At 38.4% G+C, this 15,932-nt stretch overlaps 1 protein-coding gene and 1 long non-coding RNA gene across 12 annotated transcripts in view; both read right to left on the reverse strand.

The window, feature by feature from the left end:
• DIAPH2 (diaphanous related formin 2) overlaps positions 1 to 15,932 on the reverse strand; it is a 906,188-nt gene that overhangs the window by 404,002 nt on the left and 486,254 nt on the right. The gene's annotated exons all lie outside the window — the stretch shown is intronic.
• Positions 558 to 15,587, reverse strand: LOC135973529 (uncharacterized). Its single transcript, XR_010590416.1, has 2 exons — positions 15,133 to 15,587; positions 558 to 13,876 (listed from the first exon to the last, which is right to left on the reverse strand). It is a non-coding gene; the product is annotated as an uncharacterized LOC135973529 (long non-coding RNA).

Consider the following 15,932-nt stretch of genomic DNA (forward strand, 5'->3'; position numbering starts at 1 on the left):
TGGTAGCGTCATCATAAACAGAGCTATTTTTATTTATGGGCATAATAATGTGTGCTAAACAGCAACATTTTATTATGGATTTCCAGAACTTTATTACATACTGATAAGGACAAGGCATTTCCTGTGTATTGCCCTTGACTGTGGAGTTTACGCTCTTCAGTGATCTCTAAAATCTAAATGAGTCCAAATTTTATCTCCTCCATGGAAGGAAGTATGAAGACCTCTTTATTTTGCTTTCCCCTTATTGCCTTGTGTCGTGCTTTGAGCCTCATTCTCCAGGTCACCAATTCACTTTATTATTAATTATTATTATTATTTTATTTAAATCAGTTAGTATTGTTTTGGCTGAGGATGAGGAGAGTCTCCTTGCTCCTCCCACCATAAGCCCTTAAGTCAGGATCCCCCCCCCCCCCCCCAACTATTCAAAACTATCCGTGTTAGGGATACCATGCTGAGAGGCTCCTTAGAAATGTGTGTATCATATCACTAAAATCCTTGGCATGTAAGATATCTAGATCTCTGTAGAACTAGATCTCTATCGCATATTTCTTCTTCTATTTTTGCTTGATAGCTGCACTTTTATTTGTAGAAGTTGTTTATCTGACTGTTCTTTTTTCTCTAACATTTTGTGGAGTATTGCAATATGAGTACAGCAGGACAGTAAACAGTCAATAAAACAGCTAGACTCAAACAGCAAAATTCATCAGCGAAACTATAGATTCAAAACAACGCTAAATCTTTCTACTAGAAGGGTTACTACTCTCTCTGGGACTAATAAATAAGTTTTACACACACATGAACCAGCGAGAACAGGTCAGTTAAGGTTACCTACTCTAATACATGCCTGAGAGATCCTATACAGTGGGAGTGGAGGAAGAGCAGAACAATAAAAGATTGTCCCAATAATAATAGTGCTGTTGTTAAAACAACAATACTACAGCCCCCTAAAATCCCCATTCTTTATGGGTGAAGTTTGCCACTCCTGCCCACATCTGTGGTACTTCCACAGTGGAGTATTGGAATATTGTGTCCTGTTTTAGTTACCTTATCTAAAACATGCAGCAGAAATAGGAGACTTTCAGAAAGTGGAAACACAAATTATTACAGTCATGGAGAGACTTCTGTATGAAGAGAGACTGAAGAGAGTTAGGATTGTTTAGAGGGAACATGTAACAAACAATGGTATAGACAAATTACATGATAAATTTTTGTTTAACTTCACAACTGAAGGACAGACTGACATTGTTTGAAAGGCTGCACATTTAAAATTGATCAAAGGAAATACAATACAGAAGTAGCCCGTGGAACATATTGCTGCTAGATGTTAAAACCAGGATTATTAAATAATTCACAATAAGATTAGACTTTTATATAGCTAATGAGAGCATTAACAATTACTTTAGGTATGATTTGGTGGGGGAGGGAGGGAGAGAGAGAAGAGATATGCACTCTTGTGTTTCCAGAATTAACCAATCTAGCAGAGTTAAAAAGAAAAATCCATTATGGGCAAGCTATTCCATAATTGTCAACTTTGAGATTTCTGGCATCTCTCTCTGAAACATGAAGTTCTGGTCACTCTGAGACAGTGTACTGCATTATTGTAAGTGGAATACTCATTTGATCCAAAGTAGAGTTATTCCTATGTTTGTATATGAAACATGAGTTGAGGGTGTTGGATGGAAATCATCCTCCTTCCCTGTGGTAGGTAAGCCCTGGACTGTAACACATCCCCTTCAGATGCTATGTTGGAGACTCCCACTCATGCAAAAGTGCATGCACTGCTTGAGCAGGGTAAAGATTCTGCTCCAGTTCTGATGGTGGTCTCTTGAGGTTTTTAAACTAAAAAGTTGGAGGTGACACCACTGGCCTAAAAAGTCACCATAACACAATCCAAAACCAGAAATCCCAGTGGTTTAATAACAGCTTGTTACTAGCAGCTCCTCAATGCAAATGCTTCTCCTATCTGAATTCTTTCTCCTCTTCCCAGTTGTTCCCTGACTGATCTCTTTTGGCAAAGCTCCTCTGACAACTTTCATAGCCCTGTCTTTATCAGGGTGGACATCTGGGTCTTCCCAGTTAAATTCTGTAAAGGAGTGAGCAAACAGTTTTCCTGTTCCTAGGAATCTACCTCAGCTATATAGGACAAAACCCTCCTTCAGAGAGAATCTATCTCATAGTAAGTCTCACTTCATGCAGAGGATTGTTAACCTTCATCCATATTCAGAATTGGAGCTTACATTTTGGATATCTCTTGTGTTACTTAAACATAAACATTCAGATGTTAGCACAAACATGGTGGTGAAGTGTTTCTAGCTTGCCACTGGCAACGTTTATTAGCCTCTCTACACTGAATTCTTTGCTACTACAAGCAAAACATGCCTCATTGGTATTAAGGGATCACAATTCCTCTCCCCACTCACTGTTCCAGAATCAATACATTAATAGATGGTGTAAGTGTAGAACTGAGATTGTTTTAAGCCACCATTCTTGATCTACAGGTAAAAGGAGGACTTTTGAAGTAAAACGTAAGACAGGAATTACAGATGCCAGTTATGGACTTAGAATTAATATTAGTATTTATAGGAATCAGTGTGTCCAAATGAGTGCTTATATACTACTATAACTGTACCTATCCGACTACATCTGAGTAGGCTTAAGTAGCATGTTTTCTGCCCCAGTGGCTTTTTTCCTCAGCATGAATTCTAGAACTGGGATGCTGAATTCCCACCAGTATTAAAGCTAGAGTAAGCACTTCTCCTAAAGTTTCAGAATTCTTATCAAGAAACTCCTAGTCTTTAAAGATTTGTCACCGTTACATGAGGTGTGTTGTCTGTCCTACTGCTCTGAAGTTTAATATGTGCTCTAGTGCTCACTTTCTGTGTGGCCTTGAGCTAGTGATTTAACCTCTCTCTGCCTCAGTTTTGCCAGCTGACAAAATGTGATAAGAATATGTAACCCACATGGTTATTATTTAATTTATATTTGCAAAGGATTGCATTGTTCTACCAGTACTAAACTCATGGCCACTGCTTTTCACCTGCGTGGTGGGAATGAGATGTAGTGTAGTGTGTAGAGATATGTCTGCACAATTAACTACTGAATGCAGACATAGCCATAGATTTAATTCTCATTACCTGTTTTGCAAGACTATCACTTCTGCAAAAGTGTTAAATCTAAATGGTTACAATTACTTTGACTTCACTATACACATACAATTAAAAAGAAAAATGAATGTATATGAGTTCAGAAATAATCAAGTGACTATAATTCATTGTACAGTACTAAACGCAACAGTTTCACGGCAACTGCACCAGTATTGCCTATCTGTGGTCCACCACGGGCACCCATTTTAGGCTGCTGGCTTTTAGTTTTGTATCATAGTGCCAAGGAGCACCATTCATGGACCAGGACCTCATTGTGTTAGGCACTGTACAAACACAGGTCAAAAAGACAGTCCCTACCCAAAACAACTTTACAATCTAAGCAGAAGACCAAAAAAAAAAAAAAAAAAAAAAATCAGAGATACAGACAGATCTGGAGAGGGAGTACAAGGAAACAATGATACAATACTGATCAGCACAATAGGCAGTGGTTACAGCTTCAATGATTTAAACTAGAGCTGCTGCAATTTACAATAGTAGATGCCAGTGAGACAACCAGAATATGCAAACAAAAATATGGAGCATTTTAAACCGCTGACATAATGACAATCCTGGAAAATGAACTCTTATCCATAAATAAGTGCAACATGAACAACAGCTTTATTACATTGTCCCATCAATATCCCCCCTTACCCCCTTTGAATGGAAGGATTACTTCTGGGTGTAAGAGGAAAATTTGGTCTCAATGAAAATTAAATCCTTTGCTTTTTTTGCTTTACGTCCACTAGCAAGGGGATGTTTATTTCTGATTTGAATTTTATTTTATTTTTAATGGGAATAGTTATCCACTAGGATATGGGAATAGTTATCCAATAGAACACCAGGCTGAGGCCTCCAAATTATTACCCGCGAGACAAACATCCCATACCTAACTGCTTTTAAATCAAGAATGAACTGAACTCTAGCTCCCATGGCCAAACAAATACCAAAAAAAAAAAAAAAAAAAGAAAAATAGAAATGTATTGTGTTACATCTGCAGATCTAAGTGTTTTGAAATAAGTATATTACATCCGTACATTTTTAGAAAGAGAAGTGGAAATACATTAGTAACCCCTGTGTCTGTTCAGGCAATTTTAACTGACAGCTGTAAAAGTCTCAGAAAACCCCACACTGAAAATTAAATGTTATTCCTGTAACACAGGGAAGCTTTTCCCAACAAAGATTTGAGAATTACAAATTAGTATCACCATTCCTTTTCAATGCAAAGATTTACTTGACCGGAAAAGTGAATAACTATAAGCTGCGAAGGGGTAGGGTACTGGAGGGCAAATAATATACTTGATTTCCCAAGCTGCCACTGTACACAGATACCCTCAACCTCTCAAAACAAGCATCTTAGCCTAATCCACCTTCTCTAACTTTCAATAGCCCCTAACAAGATCTCTCATGCCTTCATCATTCTGTAAGGAAGTACCAAATCACTGAACAGACACACAGTCTGTCTAAATCAACTTAACACTCAGGGAAACTGGTGTGGAGCTTAAGGAATTGAATCCTCAAGATGTAAGCTGCCTTGATATGTGTGGGGACACTGTGCTACTACTCCAGAAGGTTGGGAAGAAGGAGTGCATGCACCAGGCTGCTGCTTCTTACATGTGGGTTTGGGCCATTGGAGCTGTGTATAGGTGTACAAGCCACGGTACTCCGGCTCCCCCCACCAAAATGTTGGGATAATAAAGCAGCTCAGGTCCATACCACACAGAACATTTAGCATACGCTCCATATCACATCCCTACATAGATTCTTACCCTTCATTTCATGCAAGGATGCAATGAATAGCTGCTGGATGTCTTGCATGACAAGGAAGACCCAGAATAGTTGATCCTATATATTTACTTCAAAACAGTGTGTCTTTACTATAGCTATGCAACATTTTTAATCATTATAAATTTTACACACACCACAATCTCTACCCATTTTACATGTTAATATAGACATTTATCTCTCGTTTGGTAGGATTCAAGTGTCAGCCATAAATAAATAAAAATATTCTATCTTTATTTAGATATACAAAAAAAATTCCCATTCCAAGTACTGGGGGTTAATTTTAGATACAGAACCCATACAAAATTAATGAAATAAATAAAGCTTGAAGCAGACCATGTAACAGTGCTCCCTTAAAAAACACAGACTCTCACTGCCTTTCATTCCTCTCCAAAAGCCCGGGACTGTAAAGGAAGGTAGGAATTTGCAGTAATGCATGTTACAGTGAAGAGTACAATTGTAGGCTCCTTCTCAAGGTGGGAAAAAAATCTGTGGCAAGAACTGGATCTGCTTCAACGTGTTTCAAATCCCTAATACAGAGGGGCATTTCTGGTTTCAAAGAGCAACACGGCAAAGTTTGCCTTAAGAATTATTTGTAAAAGTGCTTGGAGAACCACACACACCCCGGACCATTTGCAAAAGTGCTTGGAGAACCACACACACACAAACACACACATCCCTGACCTATGTAGCTATGATAATATAACTTTCAAGGACCAAGACTTTGATAACGTCAATTGAATTACGCCAAGATTAAATTTCGTCCAGTGAGTCGGTCTGACATAAGATTTTTCTAATAGTTTGAATATTTAAGACACTCATAAAAACAGCTATGAAACTTGTAGAAGGTTTAAAAATCTGTAGTTTAAAGAGACAGAAAATCATTGTGCCCTTGAATCACCATAGCTTCCTGATTAAACAAAACCGACTGGCTAGAAACAGTCGCAAACCAGGATCTGTGTCGCAAACCAGGATAATTATTTTCCATGTTGAGTGAGATGGCAAAAGATTTTAAAAAATCATAGAAAATCATAGGAGCTGGAACTTAGGGTGGTGCTGCACCCCCTGGCTTGAAGTGGTTTCCATTATATACAGGGTTTATAGTTTGGTTCAATGGCTCTCAGCACTCCTATTATAAAAATTGTTCCAGCACTCATCTACAAAATAATTGCATAAGCTCCTTATACCTTCAGAAAGCATTTTTTTAATGTTCTGTGATAATGTTAAAATGGTAATCGAGCAAGGAAAAAACCTTTGCAAATTCAATATACTTTTTTACAGTGTTCTCACTAACAGTAATAAGCCAGGTATTTTCTGTAACAGTTAAGCAATTGGCAGGAAAATTGTTCCTACTACATTACATTGAATTACATAATGCAGTACACCAGGGGTCCACAACCTGCGGCACATGAGCCAAAGGCAGCACGTGGGCTGATTTTTAGTGGCATGCCAGCTGGGGTCCCGGCCGCCGGCCCCACTCAGCCTACTGCCGGCCTGGATGGATGGAACCCAGGCTGGCAGCGGGCTGAGCGGAGCTGGCGGCTTGGACCCCGGCTGGCAGGGGCCGGTGGATGGAACCCCAGACTGGCAGCAGGCTGAGCGGCTCAGCCTGCTGTGGGTCTGGGGTTCCGTCTGCCGCCTGCGCTGCCGGTCTGGCACGCGAAACCTTAAATTAATGAAGACTTGGCACACCACTTCCCAAAGGTTGCTGACCCCGGCAGTACACTATCCAAACATGAGGATCAAAGTAGGGTTTTTATTATTATTTATTAACTCAACGTTAGTACTATCCATATATCCTTATTTTCATAGAATGCAAAAACAAACAAAACAGTACACTGCAATCATAACATTTATACTTAAATCAATATCTTAAGAATTGCATGCTTTCCAAAGTTTAAAATATCCTCCAATTTAAAATGTGCTTAAAGGGCAGATCTTCAGCCGGTATAAATTGTCATAAATCCAATGAAGGATACTAGTAATGACATAGTTCTAAGTATTCATGTTTTTGGATAGAAAATAACTGCATGGGAAGCAGAAGAATTTGATACAGCCTTCTTTTTCCTTTGTTAAACTTTATTATGTATACACTTCTGAAAGACATAATGTGCATTCCAGCTTGGAAATACCCGAGACCTTTTTCCCTTTAACACTGAGAGAGATTCAGCTATTCTACAAAAGACTTATGAAGATACTATGCATTTTAGATCATATAAAAGATAGGTAAGATAAATAATCATTTTCCAGAGATTGTGACAAAGAACAAGATGTGGACTTTCTTTGCTTGAGAGAGTAAAAATACACTTTGTATCTAAGTACTTTTGGGCTGGATTATCACAGTTAGAATAGTTAAAGGATGAAATTAATGCCTGTGCAGAGTACCAGGATTAAGCGTGTGAACCACGTAAGTCACAATTAAGCACTGTTTTGAAGACTTAGGCCTTGTGCTGTAACTCAGCACAGAGTGAAATTCACTCTAATAGCCCAATTTGGAATTAACAGCTGCAGTGCTTACTATCATGAATAGCCTCACATAAGTCTTTGGAACATATTACAGTACTAAGCAGCATGTCTTTGCAGGATTGGTACAGAGAGCCTCCATTAAAAATGTTTGGTGAGAGAGAAGCTTGGGCCGGCCTTACTTTTCAAAGAATACATTTCAAAGGTTTACTGGACTAAACTCCAGAGTCATCCGTTACTTGTAGATTAAAGGGTTCAGAGCTCAAGAAATCAATCTTGGATCTAACATTCTGTGAAGTCTCTCGGAACTGAATTTAGATGAGAAATCAGCTGAGACAAAGGTTGTAAATTGCAGAAATTAAATTTTAGTCTGAGAAAGGTATTTATACTTTTGTTTGCTTGTAACCCTTTTTATCTTTATTCCTTATACCTGGTATCACTTAATGCTATGTCCTTTTGTTAAATACACTTGCTTTACTTTTACTGTAAACCAATTTAATGTTGTGATTGAAATAAAAGCATTTATCAAACCGTAATTAAATTAATGAGCTACAGTGTATTGCCTCTTTAAAGGAGCAATAAAACTGAATAATTTCTGTGAGTGTTGAGGAGAGGGCTGGACACTGCAGACAGACATCTCTTGAAGAGTTTGCTGGCAAGGCAGATAAGCTGTTGTGTCAGGGAGTTTGTCACACAGCTTAGCAGTTACAAAACTCTCACTTGCTGGGCCTGAGAGGGTAACACGGTAACACTCAAATCTGGGACCTCAACCTATTGTCATATTGATAGATAGTTTTGGCAAAATTTGGGATTAGGAGGGCTTTGGGATCATTCTGCAAAAGTAACTGGCTGGTGAAAGCCAGGCTGTGACCTGTATGCTTGTGTGGCTGGCTGCTGGTATGAGGGCTGTGAGCCACAGCAGCATAGCATTTAAGGCACTCAAAGTTGCAGAGCAAGTGGTAACAACCTCTTACTGGTCTGGGTTGAACCCTAAAGCATCACAACCTAACAGACACAAATTCAGGTAATGTTTACTAATTGAGGGAGGGGAGAAGATGGAAGATATTTATGTGTGAAGAAATACACTGTAAATCCTCATAGGGAAAAGATACACTTCCCTCATTTTCTACACAGTCGAAGTAATAACTTTGCAAGAGCTGCTTTTCTGAACAGTGTTTTTTCTTCATTGTATTTATCATTTTTTAGATTTCAATAACAATATAAAGAAAGACAATAGAGAAATCAAAATAGAAATATGAACATTATTTCTTTTGATACTACAAACAAACAAAACAAAACTCACCAAACTTTGTATGCATGTGCTGTGGTTTTTATTGTAAGCTGTAAAAAAACACATTTTACTGGAAACCAGTTAGCCTACAGAAAATGAGTTTTTCCTAAAGAAGGTTAAATTTAAAATCATAGATCTTGGTTAGTTTATCTCAACAATTCTCAAACTTCATTGCACCATGACCCACTTTGGACAATAAAAATTACGATGTGACCCCAGGATGGGGGACTGAAGCCTGAGCCAGCCTGAGCCCTGGGGTGGGGGGAGACGCAAGGGCTTCAGCCCCAGGCAGTGGGCCTGTAACCTGAGTCCAGATGCCCAGGGCTGAAGCTTTCGGGCTTTGGTCCTGGGACCCAGCAAGTCTAAGCCAACCCACTTTGGGGTCCTGACACACAGTTTGAGAACTGCTGGGGATCTGGCATTTGCGCCACATAAAAACTAACATGCATGATCCACCCTGAGGTAAAAAACATAGTGAAGACCAGGCATATTCGTTTTATTGCAAAGTAAACAGCCCTCTACCGCTCCACAAGGGGTTTTAAAACTAAAGTGTCTGGTCTTCACTGTGTTTTTACCTTACAATAGCTCATGAACACTAAGATGGGAAAAATGTGAAGGAAAAGGAGTTTAGGAAGGGACATAGGCTAGGTTCACACTACCCGCCTGATTCGGCGGGTAGAGATCGATCTTCTGGGATCGATTTATCGCATCTCATCTGGACGCGATAAATCGATCCCAGAAGCGCTCCCCCGTCGACTGCGGAACTCCTGCTCGCTGAGAGGAGGAAGCGCTGTCGACAGGGGAGCTTGCCTGCACCACGTGGACCCGCAGTAAGTAAATTTAGCTATTCTCGTAGCTGAAGTTGTGTTTCCTAGATCGCTCTCCCGCCCCAGTGTGGACCAGCCAATAGTAAGGGGACAATGGAATGAAGACAGTTGATTAAATGAAAGTACGGGGTCTGATCTCGGAATGGGTTGCAGCAGGGACATGGCACAGGGGCAGCAGATAGAGAACTTGGAAGCAGCTAAAAGGAAAAAGGAATAGCAGAAGTGGAAGAGGAGCCTGAATCTATTTTTCCACATTAAGCTTTAAAACATTTAAAAATTTGAATCTACATTTTAAATGCTCAAAATTTTATATGAAGATAAAGCCCCCTGCACCATTCACTACTCACATATCCACCAGACATAACTTTCACCCCTCTACATTTCCTATAGACTTCCTGTGCTGTTCAAAGCCATAGTAGAGAAACCTCACTATGACAACCCCAAAGATCTAGGTTCATCCAGATCAAGGCTCCTCACTGTAGTCCTCATACATCAACACAATTTAAATTTTTGATGTTCATTTTAAGAAATCTGAAGTTAAATAATACACATTTAAGGTTGAAAGTATTTATGATGCAGGCCATCTGGCACTAAAATATTTTTTAGTACAAAAAAAGTATATCTTTTCAAAAACTTAATTGTTCATTTCTGGAAATGAACAGTAAAAGGATAAAGCTTGTCACTGGCATATAATTTCTTACCATGTGACATATCTTGTTTCCCAAAAATACAAAATGATATGAAAATGTCTAAATAACAAGTTTCTATGAAGATACAAAGTCCTATTTCCTGCTCAAATAACACATATGCAATTATCTCTAAGTCATTAGTTATTTTGACTTCTGCTTATATTTTCCAGAAAAGGTGCATAAAACTGCTTCTTAGTTTGTTTTTGTTTTTCAAAAATCTCGAGGTAGGTTTTCCAACTTTAAAAAGATCAAGGATTTTGCTACCAGCTAAAAGCAGATGATTGGCGATTTTAGGAAATACATGACTTGCTCTCCTAATCCTGCTGACCTTTTTCATATTAAAATCTAATTTCTATTCAACTCATGTTTTATCATCAGTTTAGTCTTTAAATGAGTGAATTCTGTTTTTCCCCCCCAATCTTGATTTCTCTCTTCTGAATGAAAATTATTTCTGTGCTATTAAAATAGTTATTTTGCTTAGGACAGAGAAAAAAATACCATATCCACTGGTGATTAGCAAGGAAGAAAGCCAAATGTAGGAAATCCTGTACGTATTTTTATGTGGTTAGGTTTTATGTGTAGTTCAATCTGCAGGGTAGTTACCTGTCTAAAAACAGCAAAGACAAATCTAAAGTATTAGGCCATGACAACTACTGCTGTTTTACACCATCAAAAAGATAATCCCTTAGCTTTTATTTGAAATTCACACAAGCATAAATTCCACTCCTCCAATTTGTATGTGCGGCTGAGTGATCTGAATGATTTTATGTTTGACGTCATTCTATTACTCCGAATCTCACTAAATGACAAAAACACATTAAATTATAAAAAGTGCAAAAGTATCCTCCTCCACACAAATCATGCTAACTAGTCTGGGACAATGAAAAGTCACACATGATGGAACAGATGACCAATTATATTTAAACAAAAATTACAGCATGAAATGTTTGAAGCAAGTTGTACAAATACCATTCATTATGCCAAAAAAATCTCCTTTGCAAGTCAAAGTATAGAACAGCTCAACTGTGGTTTTGGTCATTAAAATTTACAATAATTTATGCTGTTTATAAGAAGTTAAAGCTGTTTATAGGAAACTTAACCAGCTTTTATCTTGTAGAATGGAACAAATTTAACTGAAGTGAAACCCTTTTCAGATTTATGCAAAACCTTTGGATTAATAGTGACTTCACATCCATTAATATGCTTTTTTCTATCAGATGCAATGGTTTTAATTAAACTTTACTAACCCTTTTTGGTTTAATCCCTCGAGCCGACCTATAAAACACTAGAGGTTTTAAATCAAACTGTAAAAATCCTCAAAGCTGCAAGTAAAAGTGTTAGCCACAGGAGAAAACCAATAAAGGATTTATCAAACATGTCTAGTAAACCAGTAAAGCTTTGTAAAGAGAATTTTTATAAAGAAAAGATAGATTAATCTTAAAAATTAATCTCTAGAAAATAAATTACATAGGTGTATCAAAAAAATTTCAACATGAAAAATAATAACTACAGCGAAACACTTGTCTTAAGCTTAAAATGCAACCCTAAATATACTGTATATGAATAAGAAATTGAGGTTTTTATAAGGTATTGCCTAATGGAAAAGATGACCAGAGGACTAATACTTTTACTAGGTAGAGTGAAAGTGAGAGGACTGTCTGTGCTTCTAGTTCTCAGGAAGTTTGTGGCTATCAATGGATCTGCTTAGATATAAAAACACAGTTACTACAGACAATGGTGTACCTCTACAAAAGGCCATCACAAATACCCTGATAATACAGGAATTAAAAAGGCAATCAATTATGGTGAATAGTGAAATCTCTTCCTACTACAAATGGCAACCTGGGGTATGCTCTTTATACATCACAAACAGAACCTGAATAAATGCCACCAGCCACACATTATTTTAGCATATACCTGTACACATACATACAAATATGAAAACCACACACAGGATAGCCCTTAAAGACCAGAAAGTCGCTTTAAGCCCTGATGCCACAGCGAGTGCTTTGTGGGGGAAATCACTGTACCCACATGGAGCCCCACTGAGGTCAGGTACGGAGGTCAATCAATCTGGAGCTGATTGAAGCATGGGGATTTAGATGACTAAGCATATTTAGTTAGATAACACATGCCTTTGCAATGACCAAGGTATTTCCTTCATTACGTGCAAGGAAGTACATGGGAAGACTGTAGTTTCTGAACAATACTAACAATAATGAGATAAGTTACTTATTATTATTTTAGAAAGTAACTGCTATGCTTTAAAGGCTACCTCTGAAAAGACATCCCTCAATGTACACTTCTTTTGGGGTGATAGTTTTAGGTATTAGTGCAAAAGAGAAAGATTAATTTAAGGTAGTTATCAATGGTTTAATTGTCCAATAATGTCATAATTTAACTCAGTCAAAGAGTAGGCCTTATTTTATACCACAGTTTAACTAATTAAAAAAAGGTTGTAAAGGATATTTTGGGGGTTTTCTAAAAAAATTGTATAATGCATTGACATATGTTGTCATAATTGTAAAACACAGCAGTCAGAGGCTATCATCATGTAGCTAAAATATATATGCCTGCCACACCCAACATAGTTAGATTTTTTCATTATTAATTAAAGGTGAAATTAATCTTCTTGTCCTATCTACACGAACCCCAAACAACCAATCTTTGTGCGCAGAGATGCATTTCAGCCCTGCTAGATGATGGGGTTGCAATGCAGCCTTATATTAGATACTCAGGCCTATGGAATTACTGCCCCACTTCAGGGTTTTGAGCCACCGTATCCATACAGTCCTGAATCTCATGGCCCTCTAGATCTGGTCAGAAATGTTCCAACAAAATTCTGTTTAATCAGAAAATGCTGAGTCACTGAATCTAAAATGTTTTGTAAAAACATCTCGGGTTTAATGAACTTTCATCAAATCACAGGTAGGGCCCTGAGGGGAATTCTGAAAACTTTGGTTATGGTCTAATTTGAAACAAAGCCAAGTTAAAAAAAAAATGCTCTAAACTGATACCCTGACTTTTTAAATGTCATTCTTCTAGCCTGGCCTCAAAACTACTTCCATGATGGTGTATTTGGAATGAGTCAAAATCCCTCCTATGGGATAAAAAGGATACACAGGGTAGTTTTGAACAACTGCCTCTATGGAAATTAAGTGACATATAGTGTTGGCATAAGTTCTTCTGAGCAAGAGTTAATTGTACCCTTTCCATATTCATGCCAGAAGCAAGAAAAGGGCCTGGGAGAGAGGAATCATCTCACCTTTACAGAAGCAATTTGGAGTATGCTGCTAAAATCGTAAGTGACATCCCTTGTTAATAGGACTCTCCACATCAATAGTTGGTTCCGAAAAATAAACGTCCATAAAAATACTAACTATTCACGGTAAGAAATGTTGTTCCTCAATTATACAACTGCGAGGGTTGAGCAAAGTGAGGTTTTGTTTTTTGTTGAGAGAGAGAGAGAGAGAGAGGGATAAGCGCAGTCAACAGGGTAAGAAAATTCTGATAAGGTATCTTCTGGATGACAAAAGAACCAAGTCTCACCTTTTTAATTTTTAAAAGGGACTAACAATATTTATTCTTCAGTGCTGAAGTAGGTCACAAAATACAGATTCCGTTGACATGAAGAAAGTCTGGTCTCAGTTCTAATTAATCTCAGAATACCAGTGCCAACTTCTGGAACAAATTACAATTCTAGAATTACAGAAGCAGTGGTGCTACATTTGAAAACTGGGGTACATTGAGTTTTTTTTTTTTTTTTAAAGACACTTTTTATATTTATTACAATGCCTGCCCCAAATACACACAAAAATATAATCAGTCCTTCACTTTACCGAAATTAACAATCTATTTTTTACACTTCAACACAAATATATAAGGTTACATAATCAGATCAAAGGAAATTGTTTTTAATGCCACCATTTTAGAGCAGCACACATATAGAAAACTGCTCTGCAAAGCAAGTGGCCTTCTGTTGGTTAGTAAAGTAATAATCTATTATAGACTCATAGACTTTAAAGTCAGAAGGGATCATTATGATCTAGTCTGACCTCCACAACGCAGGCCACAGAATCTCACCCACCCACTCCTGTATCAAACCGCTAACCTATGTCTGAGCTATTGAAGTCCTCAACTTGTGGTTTAAAGACTTCCAGGTGCAGAGAATCCTCCAGCAAGTGACCCGTGCCACACGTTGTAGAGGAAGGTGAAAAACCCCCAGGGCCTCTGCCAATCTGCCCTTGAAAATTCCTTCCCGACCCCAAATATGGTGATCAGCTAAACCCTGATCATGTGGGTAAGACTCACCAGCCAGAAACCCGGGAAAAAAATTCTCTGTAGTAACTCAGATCCCACCCCATCTAACATCCCATCACAGGCCATTGGGCATATTTACGGCTAATAGTCAAAGATCAATTAATTGCCAAAATTAGGCTATCCCATCATACCATCCCCTCCATAAACTTATCAAGCTTAGCCTTGACGCCAGATATGTCTTTTGCCTCCACTGCTCCTCTTGGAAGGCTGTTCCAGAACTTCACTCCTCCGATGGTTAGAAACCTTCATCTAATTTCAAGTCTAAACTTCCTGATGGCCAGTTTATATCCATTTGTTCTTGTGTCCACATTGGTACTGAACTTAAATAATTCCTCTCCCTCCCTGGTATTTATCCCTCTGATATATTTATAGAGGGCAATCATATCTCCCCTCAACCTTCTTTTGGTTAGGCTAAACAAGCCAAGCTCTTTGAGTCTCCTTTCATAAGACAGGTTTTCCATTCCTCGGATCATCCTAGTAGCCCTTCTCTGTACCTGTCCCAGTTTGAATTCATCCTTCTTAAACATGGGAGACCAGAACCGCACAATATTCCAGATGAGGTCTCACCAGTGCCTTGTATAACGGTACTAACTCCTCCTTATCTCTACTGGAAATACCTCACGTGATGTATCCGAAGACCGCATTAGCTTTTTTCACGGCCATATCACACTGGCGGCTCATAGTCATCCTGTGATCAACCAATACTCCGAGGTCCTTCTCTTCCCGTTACGTCCAACTGATGCGTCCCCAACTTATAACAAAAATTCCTGTTATTAATCCCTAAATGCATGACCTTGCACTTTTCACTATTAAATTTCATCCTATTACTCCAGTTTACAAGGTCATCCAGATCTTCCTGTGTGACACCCCGGTCCTTCTCTGTATTGACAATACCTCCCAGCTTTGTGTCATCCGCACACAAGCACACACATTAGCACATTCCCACTCTTTGTGCCAAGGTCAGTAATAAAAAGAAGAACAGGAGTACTTGTGGCACCTTAGAGACTAACAAATTTATTAGAGCATAAGCTTTCGTGGACTACAGCCCACTTCTTCGGATGCATATAGAAGCATATATTCTATATGCATCCGAAGAAGTGGGCTGTAGTCCACGAAAGCTTATGCTCTAATAAATTTGTTAGTCTCTAAGGTGCCACAAGTACTCCTGTTCTTCTTTTTGCGGATACAGACTAACACGGCTGTTACTCTGAAACTAGTAATAAAAAGATTAAATAAGATTGGTCCCAAAACCAATCCCTGAGGAACTCCACTAGTATCATCCCTCCAGCCTGACAGTTCACCTTTCAGTATGACCCGTTGTAGTCTCCCCTTTAACCAGTTCCTTATCCACCTTTCAATTTTCATATTAATCCCCATCTTTTCCAATTTAGCTAGTAATTCCCCATGTGGAACCATA

This window comes from Chrysemys picta, chromosome 9, assembly GCF_011386835.1.
Source record: "Chrysemys picta bellii isolate R12L10 chromosome 9, ASM1138683v2, whole genome shotgun sequence".
Classification (NCBI taxonomy): domain Eukaryota; kingdom Metazoa; phylum Chordata; order Testudines; family Emydidae; genus Chrysemys; species Chrysemys picta.